Genomic DNA, 14768 nt, shown 5'->3' on the forward strand with positions numbered 1-14768 from the left:
TAAAATGGAGATACAGAAATCCTGTTTTAGATGAAGGCTATGTGACACTATTAAAGTTCAGTAGAAATTCCAATTGCTACTGACTTTTAAAATTACATTTGTTTCAAGAAAAAGTAACTAGGCTTATTTACTATTTTTAAATAATAACCTCTTGTATTTGCTTAGCATTTTATCATTTACAAAATCCTTTCATATGCTTTAATCGCATTTTCTGCTCATAGCTCTGATGAAGTCATCATTTTTCCTATTTTACTATCAAAGGACCTATTGTGCAGGAAGAGGCTTAGTGATTCAAGCAAGGCCACACACACTCAAATTCTGGATGGAAAATCCAATGACCTTTTTGTTATCCTATGGCTGCGATATCCTTGTTAAGAATATACTATATATACTTACCTGGTGGCAGGGAGATACCATGATCACGAAGGTGGGTTCTCCCAGGGCGAGGCTTATCCATTGCTCTCTGGGTGTGTTGACCCCTTCGATTTCCCCAAATGTGGGAAACGTGACTACATAATTTGTAGTAGTGGGGGACTAAAAAAAAAATTTAAAAAAAAGAACATACTATAAAGAGGGACTTAAAAATTTTAAAAGCAAATCATTGTGCATCTATGAGAATGTGACTCCAGAAGACGGCAGTCATTTGCTCTGACATCCTTCTGGAGACATCGGAGTTTCCTTGCCTTAAAGAATATCAAAAGTTACCAAAATATAATAGTCAGATATAAAGTATTAGAGTGGTATTTTAATACCTAGTAAAAATAACAAAAGATATTCATTGTGTGATGGAAGCCCATCTTGGTTGAGCTATTTTTTCCCATTGATTTTTACAGAGAGTGGAAGGGAGGGAGGGAGGGGAAAAGAGAGAGAGGGATAAACATGGATGTGAGAGAGACACGTCAATTGGTTGTCTCCCACACACATCCCAACCAGTCAGGGATTGGTACATGCCCTTGACAGGGAATCTAACCTGAGACCCTTTGGTTCGAGGACTGATGCTCTTACCACTGAGAAAACCGGCCAGGGTGACAGATTCCTAAGTTTAAGGTGACTACGATACTTCCCTGTGAAATAATTTATTCTCATCTAAACAGGACCCTTATGAAAACATATAATGAATAAATGTACTAAGTCCAACCAGAAAAACCGAAACCACACTCATTACTTCCAGCAGAAAATTCGACAGAAGGAATCTATTGCATCGGTGATGGAACACACAGAATCCAGGGTTTAGCAACCACAGGAAGCTATTACACCTTTAACCAGGCATGAGGGAAGTGATATTGTCAGGGTCCAGGGCCGATTCCCTGCCAAGTCTGCCCAGCAGGAGAACAAGGCTGGGAGCAGACCCAGTGCTGGTGGGGATAGTGCCCCAGGCAGCAAGAGAGCAGAAGAAATACACTGGCTCTCTTCCTCCATCTTCCAGGTTCCTGACAGTGTTTTCTATTAGCCTAAGCCAGCAGGAGCCTGGAAAACTGCCTGTAGGAGCTGTCTGAGACATGGAGCAGAGAAGGACAGGGGATGGATCTGAAGGCACAGAACCATCACATTTCTGGTGGGCACTGTGTCAATGGAAGGACACTCTGAATTTGTTTAAAGCATCATGTGAATATTCCGGGACTTAAGTCACGTGTTCCTTCAAATCAAGAAAAACATTTCTTAAGTCTATCTTGGACCAAAAAATAAGTGAGTGAAATGGCCCTGGCCTGGTAGCTCAGTTGGTTACAGTGCTGTCCTGATACCCCAAAGTTACAGGTTTGATCCCCTGTCAGGACACATACAAAAATCAACCAATGAATGCATAAATAAGTGGAACAACAAATCTATGTTTCTCTTTCTCCCTCCCTTCCACTTTCTCTAAAGTCAATGAATAAATAAATAAACAAGTAAAATAAAAATCAAACTCAGAAGAGAGAAGAAATTTGACAAATGAAGCACAGTAATATTTTGATTAATATCCAGACCTTTTATGATTAAGTGATATCAACAGAGAATAATAAAAAAATAGAAAAGAAAGAAAACAATTCTAATAGGTGCTCAGAAAGGAAGTTGAAATTTTGTCACATGCTTTGCACACAGTAGGCTCCACATTCCAAACAGTAGCAAATTCTTGTTGAGCTCTTGACAGCATAAAAGTAAAAACATTCATCACCTTTTCTCTCAAAATTGTAGATTGTAGCAGAACACAATTTTCAAAAAGCTTGCCTAATTTTCCTTCTAGAGAACAAAACTGAGAAGGGGACAGAGAGGCAATAACATGTTGCTGCAGGCTCTTCCTCTGTACTGGCTCCCTGTGTGCTGTGAACGTGCATAGTTCACTTTCTAAAAGTATATTGAAACTGTAGAACCAGTAGTGTAAAAACTGGAAATCCTGGAAAATTTAAAATCCTAACTTCCAGTGGCTCTTTCAGCTAAGTAATTGTTACTATTTGGAGGGGAAGTAATCTGGGAACATTTTTGTCTTCTTGTATATGTTCTCAATTTGCATAGTGAGTAATCAGGAGAACCTCCAGAGAAGTGTATCAGTGATGCTATAAGTAACTGAGGCATAAAAGGCCTCCTTTAGAGAAGGAGACACACCCAAAGCCCAGAGAAATGTGAGCAGGCACTTAAGTAGGGAAATGTAAAATGTGAATTCTGGTAGCTATCCTGCTTCAGACACAAGTGAAAGCTTTGCTGGTCAGTCCCAGCAGATAAGGTAAGAATGAAGTAACCAAAATGTACTTATTGGATCTGAGAGGGGGCAGGGTGGACGGAGGGATGGGCAGAGAGCTTGATGCGGCTGCACTAACCAAAGCTCAGTCTGTTAAGGTCATTAAGATATCTACAGGATCAAGCAAACAAATACCTTAATCCGAAGCTGCAGTCTCCTGGGAGAAAGAGGCTTTAAGGCAATAACCAAGGGACCTAAGAGGTGGGAGGAGTTGGTGAAAAGGAATCCAGGGGCTGGTGATGCTGTAAAATCCAGACAGGCCAGCTGACATTTGGAATAAGGGGAGTATCTGCGTGAGCAGCTTAAGTAAAGGGTATGTGACTGAGACAGGGGGCCAGAGAAGCCCGGTTATTAAAAACTGGGAAGAGAAAGATTTAAGGGATGACTGGAGTATGGGAGGGGCTTGGAACTGAGTCCTGTGTGTCAGTGTTTACCTCTCTCCCTCCCAAGCATTTTTTAAATCCTTTTAAGGCACAGGTTTTCACTATAGGCACAGCGCCCAAGGCCCATCAGCTTTTCCAGGTTTTATCAAATTGCTTGAGAGATGGAAAAGAAAATGTCTTGGCTCTAAAACACAAAGGAAAGTGTAAACTGAAACTAATAAATATTTCAAGAGGAAATTTATATAAATCTTTCATTTTGCATAACAAAGCATTGTATTTTTCATGTGGAATATGGTTACATTTTCCAGTGCTTGTTAGTATGTGAGATGAGGCCCCATATCCAGAGTTTATGTAGTCCTTGAGTTGGCCCTTCTTCGGCCTGGCACAATTCAGGCAGAGAAGGTCAAGAGTGTGCTAAAACTTTGGCAACGATGGGCAGGCAAGGAGGGGAAGCCAAAACCCAAATCACCAAGGACAGCAATGTGGGGGAGGGGAGGAGGAGGAGGCTTGGGGGAAGGGTGTCTGGGACAGTGCCAGAGGTTGGGCTTTACCAGGTGCTAGGAGATGCAGATGAAGTGTCCCTAGAGATGGCACAGTCTGGTTTCTAATTTTGGAAGTGGCCATACCAGGGTTTCCAATCCGGCGGGCACACTGGCAGCAAAGGGCTCTGAATAGCAGGAAGAACCATCTGGAGGCAGGTGGCCACTCAGAGTTGTGTTGGGGTATGAATGCAGAACTGGCAACAGCTAGATATCAGGGCATCATTTCCAAAGTGGCAGAAGGGAAGGGGGGGCTAAGTGGGAGAACTCAGTTCTTCAGAGGCAGCCGAGTAGTAGAAAATCAGGGAGTTAAGGAGCCCTGAGGCACAGAGGTTCCAAGACTCCTGGGTTCACTTAGTATGGGATTGGCTACAGGGCCTTCCCGGGAACACCACAGAAGTTCACCCAATGGGCTTTCTAGAATTTCTAGATTGCTGTTCTGAGAACAGGGCCAATTCTGTATGCCTCCCCCTTGGGAGGAGGGGTGCCTCAGTCTGGGTGAAACAGGAGACTGTCTATTGCGCCGCAGGCAGTGCCCCTTAACGTGGCCACAGAAATGGAGTTGCCATTTCTTGAGTCAGGGTCAGAGGAGAGTGGAATGGAAAAGCCCCAACTTTCAGTGACAAGAAGGCTAAAGAGACAGGGAACCATCCAGTGGGCATGCAGGGGTAGATGTTTAAATTAGATCCTTCAGCCAGAAATTGCCCTGATAGGCACAGGGCCTGTCTCTCTGGGAGGGGAACAAATACCCTAATCCTGAGACATTATGGAGATTTAGCTGAGATAAAAGAGGAGCATATAGAGCAGCTGCACCTCTAGAGCCATTTGAGGCTGCTACAGAGGCTGGTGTCCTCTGGCTAAAGAGCACAGTGGATAGCTCTAGGCTTCACCTGGGACTCTTTCCTGGGTGAGAATACAGAAGGAGCAGGGCCCGGGCACCAGTGGAGGAGAGAGAGCTTAGCTGGCCAAGCTAAAGAAGAGAGAGGCCACCAGAGACTACCAGCTCACAGCAGCAGTGACGGCCTGGATCCTGGAAAGGTGAAAGATTTCCAGCAACTGTAAGTGACCTTGAATGAAGGTGTTCATGGCATGCCTGGAGGGATGCTGTAGGAGCTTTGGATAATCTTGTAGAGATCAGTTTTGTTGTTTTTCTTCACTTACATAGTAAGGAGAGGAATTATAGGTAGGGTGACCAAGATTTTCCCAAGATGTTCTACTGCCTAGGAGAGGTATTGCTAGTTCTCATACACTGGACATTATTGATCCAGGATCAATGGATTACTAATGTATTAGGAGTCTCAAAAATGTTTCAAACTCAATTAAAATTGATATTTGATCGAGTGGCTATAATATGTATCAGTGCACCAACTAGTGAACTGCAACTCAACCCTTACTCTTCACATGGTGATAGCAGAAAAACAAAAACCACCTTTCCCATAGTGGACTCAACAGATTATCCTAAGGACCAAATAATTAAATATATGAATGTTTATTTAATTTGAAACAAGGGAGCATCCTGAAATATTTGACATAATGTGGCTCGGGACATGATAAGGATATCAACAAAGGACCTAAACAGACATAAAAATGATCTTGTTCTCAGAATTCTGGGTGGGCCCTGTTCTGTTTCCAAGGCATGATTTTTCTTCTTTTTTTCTTATCTCATCCTTCCCCCCAACCTCTCTCCTCTGAGGTTTGTCAGTCTAAACCATACTCTCCGGGTCTGTTTTGTTTTTGTTGATTTTTTTTTTTTTTTTTTTTTTATTCTCACCCGAGGATATTTTTCCATTTTTTGTACAGATAGAGTGGGAGGGAGAGAGAGGGAGAAACATCAACGTGAAGGGACACATCGAGTGGCTGCCACCCGCACGACCAACCAGGGCCGGGGACAAACTGCAACCGAAGTACGTGCCCTTAGCGGGAACCGAACCCGGGTCTCTCCGGACCGCAGGCCGACGCTCTAACCGCTGAGCCAAACTGGCCAGGGCGGGGTCTGTTTTGTTCATCAGCCTTTTTTCTTCATTATATTCTACAAATAGGTGAGATCATGTGGTATTTGTCTTTCTCTGATTGGCTTATTTCGCTTAGCATACTACTCTCCAGGTCCCTCCATGTCATCTCAAAGGACATGAGATCCTTCTTTCCTAGGAATGATTTCTGAATGATAAGTATATCAGACTTACTGGCCAATTTTTTTTTTTTTTGCTATAGGCAGTTCTACACAAAGTTTGTAAAGATAATGCTAGAATTCTGAAGTTTTTGGATCCTTAAAAAGTATCATATAATGCAAAAGTACTACAAAATAGGAATTCACAAAGAAGGTGAAAAGATAGGGATAGAGAAGGAAATAGAGACATGGGAAGAGAAAATGAAATTACATGTAAGATAACTTACAAGTTATTAAAAAAGGGTTTCAGTGTTCCTTTCTAGATAAAAGACCTAGTAATTAAAAGAGTGAAAAATAATTAGTAAACAAAATAAATTTCCACATAAATTCAAAAACTATGTTATTTTATTATTTCCTTTTTTTTTAATCCTCACCGGAAGACATTTTTGCATTCATCTTCAGATAAAGTGGGAGGGAGAGAGAGAGAAGAGAGAAACATCGATGTGAGAGAGACACATCAACTGGTTGTCACCCACACAACCCCAACCAGGGCCAGGGACAAACTGCAATCGAGGTACATGACCTTAGTGGGAACCAAACCCAGGACTCTGATCCCACAGGCCGATGCTCTAACCGCTGAGCCAAACCAGCCAGGGCCTTTATAAAAAAATCCTCAGCTGAGGATATTTTTCCGTTTATCTTCAGATAGAGTGGGAGGGAGGGAAAGAGAGAGAAACATCAATCGTTTGCCTCCTGCACAACCCCGACCATGGCTGGGGACCAAATTGCAACTGAGGTATGTGCCCTTGACAGGACTCTAACCTGAGACTATTTGATCCACAGGCCAACACTCCAACCACTGAGCTAAACCAGCCAGGGCCATTATTTTATTTTTGATTGTCCTCACCCAAGGATATTTTACCACTGATTTTTAGACAGAGTGGAAGGGAGGGAGAGAAGAGGGGAAAGAAAGAGAGAAAGAAACATTGATGTGAGAGAGACACATCGATTGGTAGCTTAACACACAACCCGAACCAGGGTCGGGGATCCAACCTGCAACCCATGTATGTCCCTTTGACTGGGAATTGAACCCAAGACTCTTCTGTCTGTGGGCCAACACTTTAACTACTGAGCCAAACCAGCCAGGGCTTAAATGTTATTTTAAATGTCTGATCACAAGTGTTAGCTTATGGAAATAAAGCCTGAGTTTGGTTCCCTTAAAGAAAACTTAAGATGGAAAGTTAGAAAAATATGGGAAGCCAGCTCACTAGGAGGGGAAGAGCTTGGTAAACCACATTAAAAAGGGTATGGGGATGGGCAAAATGTCCAGGGAAGTTCAGAAAGTCATCACTTAGGATTCATAAAGTATATTGCATTGACTAACAAGCATATCACTACTGTTTTTAACCTCTAAACAGAAGATAATAATGTATTTGTCAATTGTTTGCCAAGTCCATTGTGTGTATCCAGGCATAAAACGGGAGCACCTTTGATATTCAATTTAGAAAAGAGGAAAAAGATTCTGCAGTCCCTAAAATATCAAAATGGGATGGTTGGTTGGTTCTTCAGACAGAGCCTCATAGGGTTGGGTCAAGAAGATCCCAAGTGTGGTCCTCATCTGTGCTCATTAAGCTCAGAGAATGGCTCTTATGATCTTTACTAACTGCCAACCTATTAGTTACAATAAGTAAAACTTCCAAGCTAGCCACATCCATTGAGGAATCTGAATGGTTTCCTATAGAAAATTGACCAATGAGCAGCAAAATGAATATCACAGTTTCTTGGTGTCTAAGGAGTTAGTTGGGTGATCCTAATGGCTAATGCCTTAAGCAATGTAAGCCTGATACAGGATGAGTGGAAGTACACTATGCTGTACACAAGTGATAAAGCTCTTATTTTTATAGCAGCAATAAACTAAGGCCTATTAAAATATTGTACTTTATTGAACCACTCCCTGACTAGAACCCAGTCAAATGTCAAGGGTCATCACTACCACTCATTTCTTAAATCCCAATTGGAAATCTACTTGAAGGATTATAGTTTGATTCCTGGAGCATTTTACATTTATTAGTGCCTAATGGTTGACCAGTGGAAGAGGGAGCAGGATATAATGTTATATGGTTGAAACAGCTAAAAGGCCTGGGCAAAAATTTTCAGTTTCTGTCACATATAGTTTGAACTGTTCTTTCTTCATGTTTGGTGAGTGTGAACTTTTACATGAATATTTCCTCTCCCTGTCAGTCGCCAGACCACCAGTACTCAAGTCCACTTGTTTTTAAACTCCTGGCCTAAGGCAACTTTGGAGTAACTCTGTGGTTAGGCTGATCTTATCTGTTTCTGCTTTTTTTTAAAAAACACACATTTTGTGTTAAATACATGAATAAGATCGTCAATGTAGTAGTAATTTGAGTTAAGGGGATCTTCAACTTTCCCAGATTTGAAACCCCAGGAACTCTGGGATGAGGTACTTTTTTCTGCTCCTCAGTTGCATTATCTGTAAGATAAGAATAATTCCTACTATGAAGTTGTCAAGAAGTTGATAGGATTAAAAAGATCTTACAGGGCGGCTTGCGGTGCTCAATACCTAGTAAAATAATAAATGCTTTTCCTCCGCTTTCTCCCCATTGTTTGTTTTTAAACCAGATAAGCAATAAATTGCGTGATGCCCAGTTACAGTGAAATTACTTGGGATCCTTAAATGATACTGATTCCTGCTCTGGCAAAGCCTGAATTGTTAAGTCCCTCAAGCCTCTTTAATGATTTAGGCAATTAGATTAATTATCTTTTGCCCATTGTTTGCTGAATAAAGTTCTGTTCTTTATCGCCTGCTTCCCTAAACTACAGGAGGCAGTCGCCACATCCCTTTCAGACACTTGCTTCCAGCTTTAGTTACCCACGTCCAAGGCTGGAGGCCGACCCCTCCCCTCCGGGGCGCGGGACTTCATTTGAGCTCATCTCCACACGAAAACCATTCCGGTTTTCCGCTAGGACACTCCATTCACGTCTGGTGGGAGACTGCGTACTGCTCTTGCTTTTAGCTGTTCCCATAGTTCTGGGCTGCAACTGGGCTTTCTAGCCTGGGCAGTCCCAAGGAAATCCTGCGCAGAAACGGATGTTGCTTTTGCCCCCTGTGTGGGTCGACCAGACCAGTTAGGGGTGTTATCAGTGGGCCTTTTGGTCAAGGAAAGATTTAGGCTGGGCCGAAGCGGGGTTCCCCAAGGCAAGGTGCCTCCACCTCCACCTCCTCGTCCAAGCGGGGGCCCAGAGGAGCCCAGTGCCTGGCGCAGGGGGTGGCGGCTACTTCCAAAACCCGGCGGTAGATCCGGGCTGGCCCGGAAGTGCCCGGCTCGCAGGGAGGGAGGCAGGGCCTCGGGAGCCTCTGCCTTCGCCACCGCCTCGCGCACGCGCCCTGGAGGCTGGGGCTGGGGCTGGAATCGCAACTCGGAAGCCGGAGCCCGGACGGGCCCGGGGCGGGGGGAGGGGGGGCTACTCGGGGGCGGGAGCGGTGGAGGTGGCCGCCCCTGGCGGCGGGTTTGTTTATCCCGGGGAAGAAGTTTAGGACCGGGAGATAGGGAAGGAGGGCGGCCGGCGAGGAGGGATGCGGTTCGGCGGAGGCGGCCGCCACAAGGACTCGCCGCCGCCATCACCTTTGCCTGCACGGTCGCCACAACCTCGGTCTCTCGGGGCCGCCGCCTCAGCCGGAGAGGAGCCTCCGCCAGGACTGCGCTCCACCGTCCCGCTCCTCGGGGTAGGTACACCTCCCCGGCTCCCCGCGCTGGCCTGCGCTCGCCTGCTCTGAAGCCAGTCGGCCTCCTCCGCTCTCCCTGCGCCCCTTCCCATTGGTCCCGACCCCGCTCCTCGGCTGGCCTACCCCTTTCCCGGGGTGTCTTCCTCCCGCACTCCTCCTCCCCCTCCCCCCACCCTGCCCCTCCGAGTCTCTGCTTCCCTTAGGGTGCCCCCTCCCTGCCCCTGCCACACACCATTCATTTCCCAGCCTCCGCCCACCAGGACCCCCCACACTGGCCTCCACCAGCCTGGCCCCTTCTCCGTCCGTCCCCAGTCTGCGTCCTCCAGCCCGTGGACCTCCACGCCTGCCCATTTATACCCTGTCTCCTTCACACACCGCCTACTGCCTGCCGCGAGAAACTGCCCACCCTCCAGCGTCCACGTCCCTACCTGCTCACTCGAACGTGTAGCCTCGAAATTGTCACCCCCGTTACCGGTTTAGGGTGAATCCTCCGCTCCCCTGCCAGACCACCCAGAACCTCCACCCTGGTGGTCGTGCCCTCAATCTCCTTACCTCCAAGCACAGATTGCCCTCATCAGTTCTCTCACATTCACCCAGGTACATCAGGCCAACTCTGCGGTTCTGGGTCCAAGCCTTGGCTTTCCCCCTTTGTATTCCCTTCTCATCTTCCTGTTCTTGAGTCGATGTACTCGTGTAGTGAATCACATAAAGGGACCGAGGCGGTAGGATTTTCTCTCTCAAAGCAGTAGATGCAGTAGAAATAAGATTCACCTTTTGTTCACCCCAACTTTTGGCTTCTTTGTGAATAGTGTCATTCAGCCGTACTCTTGGGTCTTCTGATGCTTTGCCTATGTTCAAATCATCGTGGACCTAGATTGTTCCATTATAATACTCATCTTCTCAGTTTTAACTTACCGTTGAGCCCACTGTTTCTTAGACTGGAAACTTAAGTACTAAAAGGTTCATGCCTTGAAAAACTGCATCTCTTCTGCCATAATGGGAAAAGTGGAATATTTCCAATTTATCATCCTGTTAGTCTATTATGTTTTATGTTAGTTAATCCTCACTCAAGGATATTTTTCCATTGATTTTTAGATAAGGAGAAGGGGGTGGGGTGGAGAGAAACATCAGTGTGTTGAGAGAGACACATCAATTGGTTTCCTCCTCCAGGGCCCTGACAATGGAACCTGCAACCCAGGTATGTGCCCTTGACCAGGAATCAAACCCACCACCCTTGGTCAGGTGCTCTAACTGCTGAGCCAAAGTGGCCAGGGCTCATCCTGTTGTTCGAGAGAAATGGTGCTGGTGGTTAAGAGCTCAGACTCTAGCTGAATTGCCAGAATCTAAATCTCTGCCTTGCCATCTATCAGCTCTGGCCTTGTGCAAGACATTTAATCTCTGTTCCTCAGGATTCTTACAACTATAAAATGGGGATAGTGATATACTTCATAGGAAGGTGGTGATAACTGCATAACTTAATGCAGGTAAAATGCAACAGTGCCTGGCACATGGTAAGCGTCCAATAATATTCTTTATCATTATCTCCTGACTTGGTTTGATTGTTGGTAGCTTAATTTTGAGAGAAGGTGGGAATCAAAAGCTGCCTTTTTGCTCTTTTTCATTTAACACACTTTTCGATATAGCTATGATTCATATTTTGCTACTCTATAAAATAATTCCTTCTGGTGTGAAAGGTACAGAGTTTTAGCTCCCTATTTTCAGGTACAAGCAGGTCAATCCCAATTTCAGATATCTGCTTGGAAATTTTAAAATATTACCTTTGTTTTGAGAATAAGTTTGACTATTTAGCAGAAATGTCAGTGGAAAATGAGGATTTTATAAATACGAATTTTAGTACTACAAATTAAATACTCAAAACTGGTATTCTTCACAGCCCTCTGTCCTTTAGGTTGAATTGCTCATCAATATAGAGCTTTGGCTTCATTCAGAAGACTGGTGGCTTTTCTCTCTTAACATGTCATGTTCATTTACATGACCATGCCTTGATGTTTCCCAAATTTTACTCTTCAAAACCCTGACAATTTTTATCCTGTTTGCTTACCTCCTGTACATTATTATTTTCTTAATACATTTTTTAGAACCGCTCACTTAAAAAATTCAAGTAGGTACTGTTCAGTGTTATAAATAGTAAAATTTTGAAATCACAAATTGCTGTCCTAATTACATGTAAAGTTATGTGCAGCCCTGGCTGGTTTGGCTCAGTGGTTGGAGCGTTGACCTGAGGACCAGAGAGTCCTGGGTTCGGTTCCCACTAGGGGCATGTACCAAAAAAAAAAAAAAAAAAAAGGTTATATGCATATGCAGTTATCAGAATAAAGATGTTTTTCTGTGTATAGCTTAATATCACTTTTGTGTCAACAGTGGGATGTATTCCAGACTTTAGGTGACACTGCCTTTGCTTATTCTAGTTCCTGGCCTAGAATAACCTTTCCCTATTCCCCTGTATATCTAAATTCTACCCATCTTTTTACCTCTTACTATTTCCACATGGTTGTTGCCAACATTGGTTTATTTGTTTCTTGGCTTTTCTACTTTCTGTATTTTTTTATTTTTGGCTTTGAAAAATACAGGCAGCTCTGATTCAAGAAAAATGATTCCTCTAGAATGAGACTTTTAAAGTTTATGGGAATTTTGAAGGGATGCAGTATAATTGACATTCACATCTAATCTGTGCTAAGTACTATTCCTTTGGTTTTGTAAATATTCATTCTTTCCAAAAATATTTAATTAGCACCTACTTTATGCCAGGCACTGGGGAAAGAATAGCCATTCCCACTCAGGATTCCACTGAATATCAAGCCATAATACTTTAAGGCATCCAAGGTATGTAATGGATTAACTCCTCTCCTATGCACCTAAAAGTGTACTAGCTATGTATCATCCTTGAGAGAGAGAACTAAGGAAATAGTTAATTCAGTTTTTGTAGGGCTTAATTCTTACAGAACCTTGGTTGACAAAAGCTTCATCAGAGAATAATAATACAGAGAACACGGGTAATATTAAAGATAATTATATTATAAAACACTGCCAAGCACTGTTTCAAATATTTATATATGTTAACTTCTTTAAACTTCATAACAATCCTTTGAAGAGAGCTTTATTATATCTGTCTCACAAATGAGGAACCTGAGAAACAGAGATTACTTAACTTCTACAACCCACAAAATCATACAGCTAAGTAAGCAGTGGGGCCAGGAAACATGGTTGTAGAGCCTGTTACCTCTCAGACCTTCCAGTTCCTTGTTAGTTACTTTAGACAAAGTTCTTCATCTGTTTTTTGTTTTTTTTTTTTGTTTTTTGTCTTTATTGATTTTAGAGGAAGGGAGAGGGAGAGAAATAGAAACATGAATGAGAGAGAACATCAGTTGGCTGCATCCTGCATGCTCCTCACCGGGCACTTGACCCACAATTTGGGCATGTGCCCTGACCGGGAATGGAACTGGCAACCTCTTGGTGCATGGGTTGATGCTCAACCACTGAGCCACACCAGCCGGGTAGTGCTTCATCTTTTTGAAAAATCTTTTTCTTTTCTTTTTCCTTTAAAATAGATATCCCTGTCTTTTTAGGTTTAGGAAAGTAAAAAAGATTTAACTTTTGTAAAGTACCTGGTACCCAGACTTATCCTAAGTCTTTTTTATGGCTAGATATTGATTAGAATTTGCGTTTGGTGGTCCTGCTCACTCTTTTGTTACCTAACTTGGATTTATTCACTTAGCAAAAGTTTATTAAACAACTGCTTTTGTGCTAGTTACCGTGCTAAGCTCTGGTGACACGTGATTGGAGCGTTATCTGTATTCGTAAGCAAAAGTCTGTTGGGGAATAAAGAAACTAAATAAATAATTAAACAAATTACAATTACAGGTATGATAACTGCCACAAAGGAACATTATCATAAACAGTGAAAGCCTGTTAGTATATCAGGGAATGCTTCTCAGAAGAAGTGACTTTTAGACTGACACCTGAAGAATCAACTGGAGTTACCCAAGTGTTATTGGTGATTTTTCAGCTTTCCAGAATTGTAGGGGCCGGACCTTAGCACTTGAGACTGAGTGATGTGAAATGATACTGGAACAGGTCACAATGGTCAGTCATTGCTAAGCATTTTGTACTTAATCCTAAGAGAAATGGGAAGCACTGGAGAATGTAAACAGCTGAGTAAGTTACTTAAATTTTTGTTTTAAAAATATCACTTGGCTGCTCTGTGGAGGACAGACTGGAGAGGCAACTGTAAAACGGAGACCAATTAGGCCAGTGCTACTCAAAATTATCTGTGGTTAAGGACCTGTTTTGTTTTTGTTTCTAATACATATTGGTATTTTAGTAACACAATAAAATGAATGCTGTGGCAGTGTCAAATTGCTATAAAAACTTCTAAATGCTTCCTCTTACATTTTAACTTGTCTCAGACCAGTAATAGTTCTTGAAGCAGTATTGGTCCACAGACCACTTTGATTAGAATTGAGTTCGGCTATTATAGCAGTTTAAACAGGAGATAATGGAATCTTGGTCCACTGTGGTGATGATAGAGATAAAGTAGTTGGATTTGACAAATTTGCAAAGTAAAATTGATAGAATTTGATTATGGATTAGATTTGGAGGTCTAGGGAGAGGAGAAGGCTGATTTCCAGGGTAAGTGGTTTTTGTACCTAATAAAGGGGACTACAGGGAAAGAAGCAGTTTTTTGTAGTTTCTGGGAAGAGTGTGGGTATTTATTACAATACAGTTGGGAATGGTCAGTATATAGCTTCTAATTGATGTCATTGTGTGGGAGGTGGGGGGAGGAATTGCCTAAGGAGAAAGTATACAGAGAGAAGATAAATGGACATAGTCCTCTATGAATCTTCAATATTTAAACATGGAAAAATGATTGGAGTAAAGGAGACTGAGAAGGTGTAGGAAGAGGATGGAGGAAAATTTCTTTGGCATCACTGAGGCCAAGGCAATAGACTGTTTGAAAAAGAAGGGAGTGGCTAATCAACTTATGTTGAATGAAGCTGAGAAATGAATTAAGTTGGGAACTAAAAAGTACCCATTGTATTTAGCAATGTGAAAAAAGTTATATATTTCTCAGTAGTCCATCTATAAACTATTTGTTGATGAATTTTGTTTTAATCTGCCAAAGCAATATTCCTAAATTTAGAATAAACTTATATCTATAGCATCAGCCATATCTTCCTTCCTGAGCTCAGACTCATGTTTCTGTTTATCACCATCTGGATACTCTTATATGCATCTCAAACTCTATTTCTACAACTCA

The 14768-nt window shown here is 42.8% G+C and overlaps 1 protein-coding gene and 1 pseudogene across 4 annotated transcripts in view; both read left to right on the forward strand.

Annotated features, from left to right (window-relative positions):
* The first annotated feature begins 388 nt into the window (after window positions 1-388).
* Window positions 389-537, forward strand: LOC118625933 (annotated as a pseudogene).
* An 8770-nt stretch (window positions 538-9307) lies between these two features.
* The window catches only part of SPOPL (speckle type BTB/POZ protein like), a 61768-nt gene continuing 56307 nt past the window's right edge, over window positions 9308-14768 (forward strand). The window contains exon 1 of one of the 4 annotated variants that reach the window (XM_036253578.1): window positions 9308-9490. The gene's annotated coding sequence lies outside the window, so the exon portion shown is untranslated. The remainder of the gene's footprint in view (window positions 9491-14768) is intronic. The other 3 variants (XM_036253588.1, XM_036253587.1, XM_036253589.1) reach the window with 3 other exon arrangements.

Source organism: Molossus molossus, unplaced genomic scaffold (assembly GCF_014108415.1).
Source record: "Molossus molossus isolate mMolMol1 unplaced genomic scaffold, mMolMol1.p scaffold_m16_p_11, whole genome shotgun sequence".
Taxonomy (NCBI): domain Eukaryota; kingdom Metazoa; phylum Chordata; class Mammalia; order Chiroptera; family Molossidae; genus Molossus; species Molossus molossus.